Source organism: Vitis riparia, chromosome 16 (genome assembly GCF_004353265.1).
Source record: "Vitis riparia cultivar Riparia Gloire de Montpellier isolate 1030 chromosome 16, EGFV_Vit.rip_1.0, whole genome shotgun sequence".
Lineage (NCBI taxonomy): Eukaryota > Viridiplantae > Streptophyta > Magnoliopsida > Vitales > Vitaceae > Vitis > Vitis riparia.
In genome coordinates this window covers 17,045,469-17,050,200 of record NC_048446.1, presented here as the reverse complement: position 1 = coordinate 17,050,200, position 4,732 = coordinate 17,045,469, and positions in this window count along the sequence as shown.

Below are 4,732 nucleotides of genomic sequence, written 5' to 3'. Positions count from 1 at the left end.
CTTGTGTATGTTATCAAAATGAAGGAAGAATATATCTGAGTTTTTGTTAAGCATACAAGAAAATTTTCAACATATGCTGCTAATTTGAAAAATATGTAAAATGAGTGGAATTCAGGTGGGGTACTCTACAGTTCATATAAGTTAAATAAGATAGCCACCACCACAACATGGGTGACGTCTACAGCTGCACTATCACCCTTACCTGAAAATGCTGTAAGAAAAATATTACCTTTCATAAGTCCTATTAGACTGAGACATATGCAAGACTAATTCTATATTCATTATACGAAAATCCGACAATTTTTTTTTTAAATAAACAAATAAACAAACAAATTTCAGAATACAAAAATCCGACAACTTCTTGATTAAAAAAAATTCAAATTTTGCTTTATAATTAAGACTAAAAACATAATTTTATCTAAACTTCCGCTAAAGACATTGCTGTAATTACAGAAATGTGTCCTTCTCATGAGTTTAAAATCTACACAAAAATTCTTAAAGTTGATGAATTAATTTCCTTAAAAGACGAAATGGACGATCGGGCTTGCAGCTGGCGGCTGGTGCTGAATTTGTTATTTCACCCTCCACCAAAAAGAGCATTCAAAATCAGCATGAGATCATTGAACAAGTCTCCGCCGCCATCCACAATCTGCCATTATTATAATATGCGAAGATCACGTCTCTGCCATCTCAGCAAAGATAACGTGTAAGGTACAGATGATAGACACGCTTGAGAAGTGGGCCCATGTAAGAGCAGTGGATAACTTGGCAACAGTTGCCAAGTGCGAAGGTTGGTGGGTGGATAACATGGCTGGACTTGATTGGTTGGCTTGGATTAGAAGAATATGGTGGACGTGGAATCTGTTTATGCCGGCTCCTGCTGTGCCCTTGAGGGGCCTGTGAATATTTCTAAAGATTTATTTTATTTGGAATGAATATATATATATATATATATATTTAAAAATAAAATAAAATAAAATAAAAGGTTTCCTGTGCTAGGGCTATGGCTGCAGGTCAGACTCTAGGATAATTTTGTGACTGTAAATTAGATCTAGGTTTTTGACAAAAATAGTGAATTGAATTTTAGAGCTTCCAATAAATTTACTATTAGACTTACTAAATAAATGTTCTAAAAAAGTTGTAAAAAATTTATAATCCGCAACACTTTTAATCATAAATTTGAGTAATAACGGTAATTACATTTATTATTATTATTTTTTCATTTTTCTCATATATTCATATGATTTTTGACATTCAATAATTAGATAAATGTCAGTGAAATTAACATTTTTCTTTTAATAAACTTTTTTTAATGAAGTTTTTTTTTCATAATTATATTTAAAAAATTATAGTAAAATGCTTTAACAATGTTAAAATATATTCAATCCCTATTTATCTTTAGTTTCCTTAGATTCCTATCATTGTGATGTCATTCTAAGTTCTATCTCAATTTCTCCTCAGTTCCTTTGGCCTTCTTCATTACAATGTCATTCTAGATTCTATCTCAATTTATCCTTGGTTCCCTTGGATTCCTATCATTGCTGCACCATCCTAAAGTTCTATATTAGTTTATCCTTAATTCCTTTTCACTCTCGTCATTACAACATCATCCTAGGTTCTACCTAAGTTTATTCTTAACTTCTTTGGACTCTTGTCATTGTGACGCAATCCTAGGTTCTTTCTTAGTTTATCCTTAGTTCCTTTTGATTCTTGTCATTGCAACGTCGTCCTAGGTTCTATCTAAGTTTATACTTAGCTCCTTTGGATTCCCATCATTGTGACACCATCCTAGGTTCTATCTTTATTTATGCTTAGTTCCTTTAGACTCTAATTATTATGATGTTATCTTAGGTTTTATCTCAATTCATCCTTATTTCCTTTGTATCCCTATCATTGTGACACCATCTTACGTTCTATTTGTGATGCCATCCTAGGCTTTATCTCAATTTATGCTTAGTTCCTTTGGATGCCCATCATTATGACTCCATCCTAGTTGTATCTAAGTTTATTCTTAGCTCCTTTGGACTCCCATCATTTCCACGTCATCCTAGACTCTATCTCAATTTGCCCTTAGTTCATTTGGACTCCTACCATTGTGACATCATCCTAGGTTCTATCTCAGTTTTTCCTTGGTTCCCTTGGATTCTCATCATTGCAAGATCATCATAGGTTCTATCTCAGTTTATCCATAGTTCCTTTGAACTCCTATCATTGTGATGCCATCCTAGGTTCTATCTAAGTGTATGCTTAGCTCCTTTGGTCTCTCATGATTACGATGTCATCCTCGATTTTATCTCAGTTTATCCTTAGTTCATTTGAATTCTCATCATTACAACGTCATCCAAAGTTCTATATGAGCTTATTCTTAGCTACTTTGGACTCTTATCATTTTGACATCATCCTAGTTTTTATCTTAGTTTATCCTTAGTTTCTTTGGACGCTCGTCATTGTGACACCATGCTAGGTTTTACTCCGTTTACCTTTAATTCTTTTGGACTCCCATCATTACAACGCCATCCTAGGTTCTATCTCAATTTTGGTAACCTTTCTTAAAATAAACTCTTTATCATGACATTTTCTAAAACCGTTATTTATTTCTTAAATCGGGACTCCTATGCTAAAAGAATTGCTCTTTTATTCTTTTATCCTTGAACTATCTATATCCACAAAAGTCTTTCTTCTCTTAAAGGGGAGAGCCTAAAAGACTTGGTAGTTTTGTCCTTTCTTCGGGAAAAGAGCCAGGAGGACCACTATCACTAGAGGTGTCATTATCTTTCTCTTAGGGGGAAGAGTTTGGAGAACCACCTATTCAAACCAAGTGGATAGTCTCAAAAAGAAATAACAATATGACTTTTAACAACCAGTTTTAGAAAAATAACAATGGAAAATACTTCTCATGAAATTTATTTTTCTTTAAGAAAAATCCCTAAGGCCATGGGATAAACAAAAATCCAGGTAAAACAACCATTAGCATACCCTAGAAAGCTTATATCATGTTGTTTACTAACCTAAGGCTCTGATACCAATTGTAGGAAACCCCATATATTTTTAACCCTAACCCAAACTTAGGTTAAGTATATGAAACTTTCCCTAGGGCTTCTATATCCTAGCAATGAAGCAAAAAAATAAATAAATAAATAATAATAATAATAATAATAATAATAGTATATAGTAATAATAATAATAATAATAATACATAAGGATATATAAGGATATGGAATAACAAAGCTTTAAAAAACTGTCTAGATTTGGATGTTCCCAAATCAAATCTATGCGGTGAAGAAGATGCTTGAAAACTTTGAAGGTCTCGTACCTTTCTCTCTCTCTCAAAAAATGAAAGATGACTTTTTTGAAAAGTGATTATGAAACCTTAACCCCTAAGGTGATATTTATATGGTTTCCATACTAAGCTTAAGTGAGTTAAACCACATAAGCTTAGGTTACTTAATGTAGGCCAAAAGGGGTCCTAATTGATTAATTAATCACACAAGATCATCTAATTAATTAATTAGCCTAATCTAGAAACCTTATTCACCACCCCCTATGCAACTTTATGTAATTATCAAAACGCTCTTATGCACAAGAGTGAATCGAGAGTCGATCCAACTCTCATAAACCATGTCATCATGGTATATGAGCTTAGAGTGGGGACCACTAGGACCCATAAGAGTACTTGCTCCTTTAAAATCACATTATGAAGTTGATTCAACATCCCATTATAGAGAATCAACTGCACTTCAATACCCTATGTAAATAACAATGAGACAAAGCTTGGGTCTGTGACTTATTATCCACTACATGTAGATTCCCTATGAATTGGTGTTTATAATCTAACAAGGTATCACCTATTAAAATTACCTCTCTAATATTTGAGTTATAGATCTCATTTATTATGTGATCAATTAACGTACTCTAATTCCAATGGGCATATGTGAAATTTCTACTAAAAGAAATACTATGATCATAGTCTTCTAGATCACATGTCCTTTGGATTACCCAAATAGACACAATGTCTCAAACCTATAAGATATCATGGTGCTTTATTTACAACACTATTGTTGCCAACCTCCATCAATAGTGACTCAATTCATAGGACATGTGACCACCTCAAGGTCTCACTCATAGATTAAAGCCTTTTATTGACTTTAGCACAAACTCAATATCCTCTTAAGGTTGAAAGTCCATGCAGTATAGTAGTTTAATGATGTTGGGAAATCTGGATTTCTCCATTCTCTAAACTTGAATATTGTAAAGTGCATGTAAATTATCCTAAGGCTTCTCCAAATCTACCAAAAGGGAAACATATGGCTACAAAACCCATATTAAGATAAAGATCTAGAGATGAAAAAGAAAAACTCATACCCTAACTTAGATATTCCCAGATCAATTCCATGTGGATAAGAAGAAGTCTGAAGGTCTTGTACACCCAAGATCTTCTACTTGATGACTCAAACCATGATTTTGGCACTTCAAAGTATGGGTAATGGAAAAGAAAAAACTTCGACTATCTCTCTCTCTCTCTCTCTCTCTCTCTCTCTCTCTCTCTCTCTCTCTCTTTGGAGGTGTAAAATGACTAATTGAAAGTCATTAGGAAACTGTAATCCTTAAAAGGGTATTTATAGGGTTAGCCACTAGGCTTAAGTGACTTGTGCCCATCGAGGCTTGAGTCACTTAATCTAATCCAAAACAAGTCCTTATTTATTAACTAACCACATAGGGCTTTCTAGTTAGT